The 13,898-nt window shown below is 43.7% G+C and overlaps 1 protein-coding gene across 2 annotated transcripts in view; it reads left to right on the top strand.

Annotated features, from left to right (window-relative positions):
* Positions 1–8,559: 8,559 nt before the first annotated feature.
* Pls1 (plastin 1 (I-isoform)) overlaps positions 8,560–13,898 on the top strand; it is a 92,665-nt gene continuing 87,326 nt past the window's right edge. Inside the window, exon 1 of one of the 2 annotated variants that reach the window (XM_006510748.1) lies at positions 8,560–8,695. The gene's annotated coding sequence lies outside the window, so the exon portion shown is untranslated. The remainder of the gene's footprint in view (positions 8,696–13,898) is intronic. The other variant, NM_001033210.3, reaches the window with a different exon arrangement.

Below are 13,898 nucleotides of genomic sequence, written 5' to 3'. Positions count from 1 at the left end.
CTGGAGGAGCTGGGGCTCAAGGCTAGTCTGGGTACGTGGGGCCCTGTCTAGCTTGGTTTCCCAAGGCTTACTTTTTCTTTAACCCATCCTCTATATTGGGGGCTTCCTGCCTTTTTTTTTAGGTTAATAGTATTGTTAAAAAAATTTAAATATATGTTTTAAGTTTTGCTTGTTTTGTTTGAGACAGGGTCTTGGTGTGTACCATTGGCCAACCTGCAACTCAATCCAAGCTGGCCTTGAACTTGCAATGATTCTATTACCTACCATACCCCTGTCTCCTGAATGTGGGGATTACAGTGTGAACCACTATGTCCAGGAAGTATATGTCTTTGTGTACAGGTTTTATTAAGCATGTAGATTCAGTACTACATTCTACAATACATAATGTAAATCGTAAAATATAAATCTTAAGTGAGATTATGTAAGCCACTTTAGAAATTACTTTCTGTACTTAAATGTCTACTGCCTTAGTATACAAACTCATTTGGTAATTTGTGTATTTTCCTTTCTGTGGTGTTGAGGACAGAACCTAGGGCCTCATGCATGCGTGTCTAGCATTTGGGAAGATGGTGTTTGGGGAGGCAGGTGAAGCTCTAAAGCAGAAAGTTTGGTATATCCAATGTCCCTGCTATTTGCTAAGCTTTGTGTCCTAGGAGTGTGAACAAAGTTATACTAACCAACCTGAAAATTTTTCATTAGTCATGTATATAGGATTTTCCGTTAGTGAGAGTTACTATCAAAATGGCCGCTAGGTGGCAGTACAGCCCCATTGAGACTTTTGTGACTGCAGTGCTGAACATGCTGTTTTTCATTTACTGTATTATGTCAGGGTTTCATTGTATAATGCACCGTGGAAAGGGCATACATTTTAGTAAATCCTAAATGAGACAAGAGTGTAAACAGTTTCAAAGTTTCTGTACTTGGTATATGAGTTAGTTCTGTTATTGGTGCATTGTTACTTTTTGTGGCGCTGGCTATAGAATATGAGGCCTCTGCATGCTTACTTAATAAGCCCTCTGGTACCAAGCTATCACCAGTCCTCCATAGTTGATGTAATTTCAGGAAGGCTTGGAGCTGTTCTACTCTATAGAATACAGCCTTTGCAAAAGTCAAGCCTTCTCCAGTAGGATGGTTATGGATTGATTATTGTACATGGGTGAAAGTTACAAGGGAGAATAGGTCTGTTGTTATCTGCTGGGTATAGTCTCAAGTGATGGGCGCTCTAACTATGAACCATCATTCTGAAACTTTGTAAAGGAAAACAATAATAATTCCCTGGAGACAGACTGCACAAGTGTACCCGTCTCATTTAGTAGAGACACGGAAATAAAACCCAGACCGAATCTACTCAGCAAAGCCATTTGTCTTTCCATTTCTACAACAGTTGTGTGTATATATACACACATATACACATACATACATACATACACACACACACACATACATACATACATACATATATACATACGTACAAAAACTAAGGCTTCACTGAATTTAGAAGTGATTTATAAAGGACAAAGACTACCCACACACATGGTAGCTTTCTGAATAGGTAACAAATTGTTGTCATTGAAATTGAAAAGGTTTCCAATATGACCCTGAGGGTGTATAAAATATAACAGTAATGATTAGAATAATTGTTTTTTACTGTTTTCAAAATACTTTCCTGTTCCAGGTAGTCGTTCAAGCTGATTAAGCAGGAGGGAAAGCTCTGAAATGTGACCAAGCACCACAATAACCTTTAAGGAGAGCTCCGTAAAGCGGGCTTCTGGAAACATGCCCAGAGGTTCAGAGGAAAGAGAAGTCAGAAAGGAAGTTCAGATTTTACATATCTTTTTTCAGTTACAGGTAAATGTAGAAAATAATTACTTCTGGCTTTCAGAAAGGCAGCGTCAGAGAGTGGGGGCAGGCAGGTCATGCACCTGGGTTCTTGTGTCACCAAGCGGCCCAGAATCTCGAGACGCTGTCGCTTTGATGCCTGCATAATTTCATCTGTAAGCAGCGATGGGTGTCTGGGGAGTGTGGCTCTGCCATGCTGCTGCATGTCTGTTTGTCTGTTTTCTCGGATGGCTTGCCATCTGTCTCAGCTAACGTGTGAGACTCCTGTCCCCACTGCCGCTGCTCAGTGCGCTCACTTCCCTCTAGGACAGTTGTTCAGTTCCAGTTGCCCTGACTCGTCTCTGTCCACTTCAAACGCCAGACTGCCCATTTAGCTTTAAATTCCCATCACACCTTCACATTCCTGAAGGCTGACTTTTTTATGTTTGTTTCTTTGTTTGTTTGTTTTTTGACAGGGTTTCTCTGTGTAGCCCTGGCTGTCCTGGAACTCACTCTGTAGACCAGGTTGGCCTCAAACTCAGAAATCCACCTGCCTCTGCCTCCCAAGTGCTGGGATTAAAGGCATTCGCCACTACTGCCCGGCTAAAGGCTGACTTTTAGACACACAGCAGCCCTAGCAGGAGAGGAAAGGATCAAACAGAAGGGGTGGAGACTTGTTTCCAGCTCTGTCTTATTCCTTAGATTATTCTTTTTCTCCTCTAAGTGATGTTTTTAAAAAATAAAATTAACATAAATCCAGAGCTGAACTGAATGTTGTTAAACTGGATATTGCCCTTTTCCCTTCTATTGCTTTCTACTTAATTCTATTTAAAAAAAAAAAAGCTAAATAAACTCAAAATGTTTATCTTATACTTCCTGGTTTTCTTCAGCATGCATCACGGTTAGACTTGGTACCCATCAACAGATGGATGGATAAAGGCAGTGTGGTTTGTATACACAATGAAATACTATTCAGTCATAAAGATGAATGAAATAATGACATGTGCAGGCAGCTGGGCAGGGCTGGAGATTACTATGTTACCAAATAATCAGACTCAGAAAAGACAAATATCATGTTTTCTCTCATGTGTGGAGTCTAGATAAAAAACAATAACCAAACCAATGACTCACTGCAGTGAACATTTGCAAGTGAAGATGTGTGACACACTGTGACATGCTACAGCTATTGTGACAAGATGTTTCCTATGCTTTGGTTTGGTTATTTTTTGTTTTTGTCTTTGTATTTTGCCTTATTTTTTCTCTCTCTCTCTCTCTCTCTCTCTCTCTCTCTCTCTCTGTGTGTGTGTGTGTGTTATTTTGGTGGGGAGGTTGCAAGGGCAGCGGGAAGATATAATGAGACGGAGAGATGAGTGGGACTGGGTTGCAGGATGTGAAACTCACAAAGAATCAATAAAAAGTTTTAAAACAACAACAATAACTTGAAAATAGAAGAGGTATTTGGGGAGAGAAATGTGACAAGAAAAGGACAAGAGAAGGTAATGGGGCAGTTGAAATACGGTAAAAGCATGTTAATTATGTACATGGATGAAAAGATTGCAGTGAAACCCATTGTTTTGTGTGATCAATACTTGCTAAACTGATTTAATTTGTTTTTTAGGTTTTTTTTGGGGGGTGGGGTGGGAGGTAAGGGTCTAAGTGTAGCCCTACCTGGCTGTCCTGTAGTAGACCAGGCCTTTGCCTCCAGAGTGCTGGGTTTAAAGGCTCGAGCCACCATTGCTCAGCTGCTAAACTGTTTTTAATGGATCTAGTTTTTCTGAAATCCAAAGTGAAACTGGTGCCTGTGGTGGCCACTGATTATGGTTGTCCAGAGTTTGAAACCTTGCGTTCTAGAGAGCAAATGCCAGCTAAGTCACAGGGACTCACAAGTCCAGGATGTCGACAGAGTAAAGACATACCTTTTCATGGACTAGTTTTGTGATAACAGCACAACTTTGGAATTGATCTTGAGTTGAAATTCTATTCCTTTGTGCGTGTGAGCCTGTACAGTAGTTAGCAGAGAAAACATGGGCTAAACAGTAGCAGTGACGGTGGCAAACGCTAGAGTGTCCTCTGTGTGATAGCCCTTCTTTTATCAAATGGCTAGATACACTCACAAACCAGATGAATCTTTGCAAAGTGTGGGATCAGAAAAGATGGTCTTTATATGAGAGATTTAGTTATCTAATTGCCTTCAGTTTCTATGTAGTTGTGCTATGGAAAAACGTGAATTTGTTTTTTTTTTTTTGGTGCATGTGTGTGTATTTGTGAATGGTAGTTAAAGGCTGACATTGGGTGTCTTTTCCTTGATTGTGCTCCACCTTATTTGTAGAGGCAGAATCTCTCACTTGAACACAGAGCTTTACCATTTCAGCTAGTCTGGCTAGCCAGCTTCCCTCAGAAATCCTCTGTCCCTTCCTGTCCCCCAGGCTGGGATTACTGGTGGCTGTTGAACTCCACCTACATTGGCTACCCTGTTGGGCATCTGAACTCCAGACCTCGAGATTTTGTGCAGCAAGTACTCATCTCCCCAGCCCCTAAACAAACAAACAAACAAACAACAAACAACCCAAATATACTTTACATAAAAAATTTTACTTATAATGAAGATAATTTTTAGAGCTGTTATATATATTCCATGGGGAAAAAAACCTCAACATTTTGAAGTGCTTAAAATGGTGACTTATACTAAATATGAGCCAAATAACTCTTAGCTATTATTATTTTATACAAACAATAGGAGATATAGAAAATATTCCTACTTCCTTATTAGTTGATAACATTTCCTTCCTAAGCAGCAACTGGGATACATGTTTGAACCTAATTCATATGACAGCAAATATTCAAAACTGGGAATTTTCTAGAAAACCTGGAGCATATGGTGTAGTAGTTAATCTTGGTCATCAGTCTGATTGGATATGGAATCAACTATAAGGATCTGCATTTCCTGGAAGTGATTAACCTAGATGGGAAAGCCTCCCGTAAGGCAGGCCTCCTCCAGTGAGTGGCATGCAGATCTAAGGAGACCCTAGCAAAGAGTTGCTTCTCTCTTTGCCTCTTGCTGGTGAGTGTATCTACCCTGTAGCTGCCACGGTGCTGCCATTCTTTCCTGACATCAGTACTCAGCCTTTTCAGCTCTCTAGTGTGGACTAAAGAACAATGTCTCCCCAGGAATCTTCCAGAAATCGAGTGACAGATTGGGACTGCTGAGATTTCCAGCCTTGGGGAGTGAGCTGCTACAGGGGTCTCAACATCTCCAGTGTGTAGACAGCCTCTGCTGACCACTCAGAGTGCCCAGCAGCTGTTGTGCAAGCCTATCTACTAAGTCTCTTGTGTAATATATGTTCACTCTGTTGGTTCTAGGGAAGCCTGGTTATTTTGACATATGTTTACTTCAGGTCTTTAAAACATTTTACATTAGATTTATGCGTTTTACTTTATGGGTGAGTGTTTTACCTGCATGTCTGTCTGTGTGCCGTGTACATGCTTGGTGCCTATGGAGGTCAGAAGAGGGCATCGAATGGATCTCCTAGAACTGGAGTTATAGGTGATTGTGAACTATCGTGTGGGCACTGGGAATCCAGGTTCTCTGCAGGAGCGACGGGTACTCTTAACCACTGAGCCATCTCTCTCCAGGCCATGGTTACTATAAATACAGTACACTTGTGCTTACTAAGTTAGGCTACTTAGTGAATTCTTGCTACTGAGACTATAACTTCAGTCACACCCCCCGCCCAATATGTGTTTATTTGAGATAGGGCATCACAAAGCCCAGGCAGGTCTTGAACTTGCTATGTAGACTGGCCTAGGATTCTGGAGTTTGCCTTACTTAGAAAGAACTAGGATTACATGCATGCCAATCATTTAATTACTTTTAAATGATTGATCTTTGAATTCTCAGTAGAATATGTTTAGCTGAGGGCTTTGACCTGGAACCTCCTTGTCTATTATTTTTTAATCTCTATGAAGACATATGTGTGTGTATATACACATATGTATATGTATATGTATATACTATATGTATATATACACACACACACATATAGTCTCATAGAACTCACTATGTTTATCATAGAACTCACCATGTTCTATGGGCTGGCCTTGAACTCACAGAGATCTGTCTGCTTCTGCCTCCCCAGCGCTGGGGCATGCACCACCATGTCCAACTTTCTCCATGAGTCTGAAAATCTTCCTTTCCACTGGAGGTGATATAGTCAGTTGAGCAGACAACTGTTTTTCCCCTTTCCTCTTCCCTTCTTTGTACTGGGGCTAGAGCCCAGGCTCTTGTAAAGTCTCTTTTTTTTTTTTAATATTTATTTTATGTATATGAGTATACCATAGCTGTCTTCAGACACACCAGAAGAGGGCATCAGTTCCTATTACAGATGGTTGTGAGCCACCATGTGGTTGCTGGGAATTGAACTCAGGACCTCTGGAAGAGCAGTCAGTGCTCTTAACCGCTGAGCCATCTCTCCAGCCCCCTGTAAAGTCTCTTTATGCCTATGCTCAAGCTGGTCTTCCATTGTAATCCTCCTGTCGCAGCTTTTCAAGTAGCTAGGCTTATAGGCCTACCTCAATGAACCCACTTACAATTCTGCTTATAATTATGTTCATTTCTAATGATATACTTGCTATTTTAGGTTTGGGAGAAACTTCTGTGAAACACTTTGGTTTTATCATCAACAAGTTGCGTCTTGGGACTAGTTACTTTTACAAATGGTTGAAAACCAACTATTTTACCTTCCTTTAGGGGAATGAGCTTCTTTTGCCTTCCCCCAAATCAAGTGATGTCATATTTGGGTTCTGCATTTCTTCATGGACTTATCAGTCAATGTTTTCACTACATGTATAGAATATAAGTATGTTTGATTATCATTTCCAATTCTATTGGGCAATAATTTATAGAAAGTGAATTTTCCATGTTTAAAGTATCCACTTTAGCCTTGGTATTTTTTTTACACCCAGCAAATCATCATTATTATCAATAAAGAGAATGTCTCTATGACCCTGGAAGATTCTCATTGTCTTGTTGCAGTTCATTCGTTCGTTCTCCACCTCTGGCCCATGCAATTACTGACTTTGCTTTTGTTCTTATCAAGGTGTGACTTCACAGAAATGAAGCTTCACGCTATATATTTTCTCTCTGCTTTCTCCAGTTCAGCATAATGATTTTGAGATTTATCTATTGTAGGGAGCAAATGAAGTCCTGAGTGAGTGGGCTTCACCATGTCAGGTACCCCAGTGCGTCAGCCCTGTGGAGATGGCAAAGCCTTCCCTGGGTCTGGAAAGGCTCAGAGGGATGGCCAAGCCTTCCTCTGGACCATTTACAGGCATTGGTCGTGTGGGCTGAAAAGGTCACCATTGCTGCCCATGGACTGCTTTCCTACAGAGACTGCCCCACCGCTCTCCCACTGAGTCTCCCTACACCTGCCTCCTTGTTCAGCTACACGCAATAACCCCACCTCCCCATTCAACTGTACATAATAAACTACACATAAACCATCTCCAGGACCCTGTGGCTTCTCAACCTTGGAGCCCAGACCACCCAATCTCAGCTTTTTTTCCCTGTCCATTTCTCTCTGTGTGTTTTCTTTTTCTTCCTTCACTCCTGGTATAGGAGGATGTGGCAATCTATAGTGAAGCATTTAGATCGGTCATTCTCTTTTAGTACCAAGTAGTAGTCCATTGTGCTGATGTAGCACGTTTGCTTTTGACAGTCAATTCCTTCCAACTGTGGCTACAGAAAAAGAGAAGGAAGCTACTACATCAGTATTCAAGCCTCTATGTGATATGCTTTAGTTTATCTTGGACAAGAGCTAAGAATGAAATGGCTAAGTCATGTTGTACATACATGTTTAAGTAAATATTTTGAGAGAACACAATTCCTCTTGTACATCTGCACTCAGACAAAAACGTTATTTATTGGACTTTCTGGGTTATGGGATTTTCTAGGCACGGAGAAGTCCTTAGCTCACTCCTCTTTGGCCCAACCAATTCTTTTGGACTTTAAACAGTTTCAGTGTACTGAAGCCACATTCCTACCGGCCTGATTGCTACCTGTTCTGCATCAGTTCAGGACTACAGGGCCAAGGGTCACCTAGGACCTTAGGTCAAAGGACAGCAAAAGTACCCTGCACACCTGTGGATCATGCTACCAGAAAAGCACACAAGAGCCCTTGAAGCTGCGTTCCGTTGGCTTGACTCAGATGTTGTTGGAAAAAGGTCCTGCCTTTGTTTGAGTGTGGGCTTTGGTTATTTATTTTAAATAGGTGTGGCTGTTTAATAAAGAGGGAAGGATCATCTGAATTCCCCAGAAGGGAGAAGGATGAGAGAAATTGTTTTACTTTAATAATTATCTTACCTTGTGAGCTGTAGTTTTCAAAAGTGCTATGCATACTAGTGTTCTGAGAACACATTAGAAACATCCAGCATTCAGATAAAAGATGCGGATACTCTGGGTTTGAGAGCTGTTTGAACAAAAACCTGAGGCCCCCTTGTTTGAGAACCACCGTGCTAAAACTCATTTCAGGGGTGCAGACAGTTGTAATTAGGCTGAGTGAAGCGTGGGCAGCAGGGATGACGCCCCTGCAGCGCGGGTCCACTTCCCCATCTTCCATCCCCCAACCTCAACACAAACCTCTTTAGTTAGCTCCTGCAAGCCTCCTTTCACCTGACTGCAAAGATCTGGTGGCCTCTCCCCTGGGTGCAGCAACTAAAACCTGGCGAGTGGATTTCAAGCGTGCGGGTGGGGGTGCGGGACGAGCATGCGCAGTGGCGCGAGCGCAGGAGCAAGGAGGCGGGTGAGTGGCAGCCGCAGCGGAGCGGACCAGACCAGCGGGCGCGGGGATCCCGGGCAGGAGCTGCCGAACGGCCGCCGCAGGTACCGGGGGCTGGGTGCCTGAACGCACAAGCGGGCGTGGGTCAGGAGGGGGAGGCCGGGCAGGAAAGGCAAGCTTGGCTTAGCGGCGCTCGGCGAGGGCTCCGGGTTCCTCCGACACCTGCGGGCGCGCTCCTGCCCTGCGGCGGAGTCTTGCGCTCAGGTGTGAAGTCCTGTGTGTCGCTGCTTAAGCCCCAGCCCAGGAAGCACATCGTGATACCCTGCATCTAGGAAGGGAGGGTACTAAGTTTTCTGGTTTAAACTTTGCGTGGCTGTTGAAGAGGTTTTTCTGATCCGTTGGTGTGTCTCTTAAGTTGTGTTACTGTGTTCGCCTCTGGTGCACAGGCGAATGTAGGGACAGAATGAAATTGCATCCGTGTTTGCTGGACTTAAGTGCCTTTCCAGGAGCCCTGGGGCCTCTGGATGCAGTGCAAGAAATGTCAGTCTTAGGGGAAAGTGCCAAGAATTTTGTGCGATTCAGCAGGCTGCATTTTCGAGTATAAGCTTTAAAAATTAAAAAGAAAAAAATACCAAAACAAAATACAGAAACCCATTTTTAACATTATTACCCCCATCCCAGGCTTCAATGAGTAGTATTGAAAAGAAAAACTTTCCTAGTTATTTACATTGTGTGACTTATACAGACATGTATCCTACCTCAAAGCTGTTGTAGACTGTATGGGGCCAACACGGAATGAACATTTCTTTGTTGGAGGAATGTGGAATCATAACTAGAATTTCAGGATGAATACAGAGACCAATGTTTTGGCCCCACAAAGGTGAAGCAAGGGCATTTAATTCCACGCCCCACCTCTTGTAACCAACTCCTCTTTAAACTTAATTCATTAGTGAAATTCTATAGGAAAGTGTTAAATTTGTGATGCGAGAGGCACGTGACCGTAGTAAGTGTAGGAAACGGAAAATTGAAGTTGAGGAGGAAAAAACAAACTAGAAAAGAGATCACAGAAGACCCCCCCCCCTTCCCTTTATTTTCCTGCCGTGAGGGTTTTAATGGTCGAAATAATATACAGTTGGTCTGGTTTTGTTCCGAGGGACCTCTGAGGTCAGCCAGTTCAGCTGCTTCAGTTTACAAATGAGAAAGCTGAGACCAGGGAGGTTAGATGACTTGCTCTGCCCGCGCTCGCCCCTCAGGGCCAAGCAGGGCCTGGGAAGCTGGTTTTCTGATTTCAGGGATCTCTTTACTGTGCCTCTCTGATATTCTTCTTGTTGTAGATGATTGACCTTTCTTTCTCTTCCAGCCTCTCCCGCTCAGTCTGATGGAGGCAGGGAGTTAGTTCCTACCTTGCTCATCCCTCTATTCACAAAGCCACACACCTCTCAAGCCTCCCTGATGGGGATGCTGGTCTGGGAACCGAACCCTGTGCCCTTTCTCACACTGAATGCTTGCTTGTTTCCCTCCCGGGTGTGAGCTCATTGCTCAGGTGTAGCCTCTTCTTGGAAGTTCCCTTTGATAGCAGCAGCCATGTGTAGCTCTCTTCCTAACCCCAACCCCACAGTGCTTTATGACTTCTGTCCGTGCTGCCGTACTCCCCTTTGGATACAGCTTCCTGAATTATTGTTTAGAACACATCCCTATTTTTTGACTGTAGAGTTGTTAGGTGTGTAAACTCTGGAGAGTGTATGACTTAAAAGATCCCACCCAGTACTAAGTTCAAACTCATCTCAGCTGCTGTTTGCAGGAGGAGGGACATTTCCGGGGATTTGGTGTGCATGGTCTATGGTGGTCAGGGAGTTCACCTTAGAGCAGTGCAAGAGATAGAGACAAAAAAAGCAAGTTGGAGTGATTTCTGAAAATCCAAAATCACAGATTAGTTGGGAGCCCTGGAGATGGGAGCCCTGGAGATGGGAGCCGAAGTGAGGAGCGTTCCCAGGATGTGGGTTAACCATAAATGCAGAGTGGAGGATGCAGACTTAAGAAACGCCAGGTTAGAGAAAAGGGTCAGTGGTTAAAAGCTCTGGCTGCTCTTCCAAAGGATCTTGCTTTGCTTCCCAGCACCACATGGTGGCTCCCAAGCATCTGTAACTCCAGTTCTCGAGGGTCTGATAGACTCTTCTGACCTCCTCTGGCACCAGCACACATCTGGCACACAGACATACATGCAGTTGAAGCACTCATACCCATAAAATAAACACATTTTTAAAATGATGTAAAGGCCTTGTGTGATGACCACCTGTCATTCCAGTACCCAGTAGGCTGAGGCAGGAGGATCTCTGCCAGTTTGAAGTCTGTCTGTCTGGTCTACATAGTGAGTTTCAACCTGTTTCAAAAAAAAAAGAAAAGAAAAGAAAAGAAAAGAAAAGAAAAGAAAAGAAAAGAAAGAAAGAATGTAAATTAAGGATGTGGCAAAAAGATGAGGTATAGAGAAGGGAGAGGTGTTGAAAATTCCTCTTTCATGATGGAGGTATTGGTAGTGGGTTTATAATATCTTTTTAAAGTCTTACAAGCACTTCCTATTGGGACATTTTTTTTTCCTGTATCTTACTGTTATAGTTGCCTTCTCATTCCAGAAGATGAGCTCTTCAGTCATTACACTTCATCCTCAAATGAGGATACCCATCGTTCAGATACTCCGCAGTTCCTGCACGAATAAGTAAATCGTGTTTTAGCACGACGAAGGCGGGCAGTTGGGGTGGTCGGCTACAGGATGGTACTTTGTCCAGCCCATGACCTCAATGTACAAAGGAGGAACTCTTTGTGTCATAATCAAATGTATGGGTTGTGAGTTGAGGTGGGGGCGTGGAAGCTGCAGAGTCTAGAGAGATCATTGCTAGCTCAGCTTAGTTAAGGTGGAAGAAAAAAGCAGGTTAGCCCGGAGTCTTTGGACAGTTATTCTAGGCTTAAGATACTCTACTGCCAGAACCATGCTCACAGAGAGAGTAACACTGACGACTGATCCTTTTGAGCCAGCAATATAGGGGCGTGGTGAGAGAGAACAAGGACAAATTGTAATCAGACTCTGCCTAGAAAAATGAGGCAGAAGGCAGTGATTCTAAACCTAAATTCTAGTTCAAGAAGTGTTTGGGATGTACTTGTTAACTTGGGACGGAGGTTGCAAATGGCTGCTTTGCAAATCAAAAAAAACCCAGTCTTTCTGTTGAACTGTCCACAACACCAAGGAAGCTGTTGGAGGGTACATTCTTGCCCTTGGCCTTATATGGCATGATTCATCACTTCATTTTTGACAGGCAGTGATAGCTGGTCTCATAAAATATGGCGAGGAGGGCCAGGCCAGAAGAAGTCTCAGCGTTTAGCAGCAGAAAATGGAAGTGTTGGCCGAGTCAAGAGAGGTTATCAGGCTGAGGACATGAGCCAGTTAGCAGAGCGCGAAGCTCGAGGTTTGATCCCAGCACCCCATAAACAGGGTGTTGTATGTCAGTCCTGTAATCCCAGTATTCAGGAAGTAGAAGGATCACAGCGAGTTTCTGAGGTCAGCCTAGTCGAAACCCTGCCGGAGTGGGGCTGGAGGTTGGGGGTGGAGGGGAGGTGGGGGGAGGGGGGAGAAATTTTTTTTTTTTTTTTCGAGACAGGGTTTCTCTGTGTAGCCCAAGCTGTCCTGGAACTCACTTTGTAGACCAGGCTGGCCTCGAACTCAGAAATCCGCCTGCCTCTGCCTTCCAAGTGCTGGGATTAAAGGCGTGTGCCACCACCGCCTGGAGAGAAAAAGTTTTTAATATTTTTTTTCCCCTGAGACAGGATTTCTCTGTGTAACAGTTCTGTGCTGTCCTGGAACTCACTCTGTAGACTAGGATGGCCTCAAACAGAGATCCACCTGCCTCTGCCTTCCAAGTGCTAGGATTAAAGGCCTTCATCACCACCACCTGGCTAGGAATCATTTTAATTTTTAAAGAAAACATAGTAGACAAATTGTCTATGTTTGAATGGATGTGTGATGTATTTAAGCATGCCTCAATAGTAAATATAATTGTATTTGGTAAGTTAGAATTTGCTATAGCCTTGTGTAAGATGACTATTATTATGTGGCTTTCTCAAGATAACAGTAATACTATTTTGGTATTTCCTTTCCTAGTGTTTTCTAAACACCAGACAAAATTAAACCTTTACAAAGCATCCTTTGAGGTAGATGCAGGTTATTACCCTCATTTTATATGGGACAAAAATGAAGGGTAGAACGATAAGGATTATCTGTGCTAGGTCACGTGGTCAGTGTGTGACTGAGCTGAGATTTGACCCTAGGACTGCCTGACTTCAGGCCTGGAGAGCTCAACTAATCAAGTCCCTTTATCTGTGGAGGTTCTAAGAGGTGCTTAGAATGGCCAGAGGCCATGGCTTTCAATATTCCATGAGCAGGATTTTAATTCGAGAAAGCAAACAATGCTAATGGAACTTCTGTTATTTATTCTTAGTCTTCTGTCACTTTTGCTTTGAAGCATTTCTACAGACAAGGGACAGCAGTCTTATTTATTTATTTATTTTTCTGTATGAAACATTAAAAGAGCCTCTGACTGGCCACGGCTCTCTCTTGGGTAGAGCTGGGTGAGCTCAGGGTGAGGGTGGCGAACAATACGGTGGAGTTGTGGGTAAAAATGTGTCTGTGTAAGAACATAGCAACTTCTGACCGTGTTTGTCAGAATTTTTCTTTTCCCTGACAGAATCCTTTTCTTGGAGCTTCTCGATCATGTGTGGGTCTTAGTTTTAGGCCTAAGGTTTGTGTTTATAAACCTGTAGGGGAAATCCTTACCTGAATGAAGTGTGTCTTCATGCATCCCTGAGATTGAAGGGGCTGGAGAGATGGCTCCAAGGTTAAGAGCACTGACTGCCCTTCCACAGGACCCTGGTTCCATTCTCAGAACCCACATGGCTGCTCACAACCACCTGGGAACCCAGTTCCAGGGGATCTAATGCCCTCTTCTTGTATGCCTCCTGTGCTACCAGGCATACAACTCAAGTGGTGCACAGATATATACAGGCAAAACAACCACACTCGGAAGGAAGGAAAGGAAAGAAAGGAAGGAAGGAAGGAAGGAAGGAAGGAAGGAAGGAAGGAAGGAAGGAAGAGTGGGAGAGAAGGAGGGAGGGAGGGAGGGAGGGAGGGAGGGAGGGAGGGAGGGAGGGAGGGAGGGAGGGAGGGAGGGAGGGAGATTGGAGAATGTTGAATGCCGAAGTGAGCTTTCAGTAGTTGGGCACAAATGCTGAGGGCAGGTGAAGGGCACCTGAAGGCCTGTT

The sequence above is a fragment of the Mus musculus genome, chromosome 9, assembly GCF_000001635.26.
Source record: "Mus musculus strain C57BL/6J chromosome 9, GRCm38.p6 C57BL/6J".
Lineage (NCBI taxonomy): Eukaryota > Metazoa > Chordata > Mammalia > Rodentia > Muridae > Mus > Mus musculus.
The sequence above is the reverse complement of the archived record's forward strand: the minus strand, read 5'-3'. Positions and strand labels throughout refer to the sequence as shown.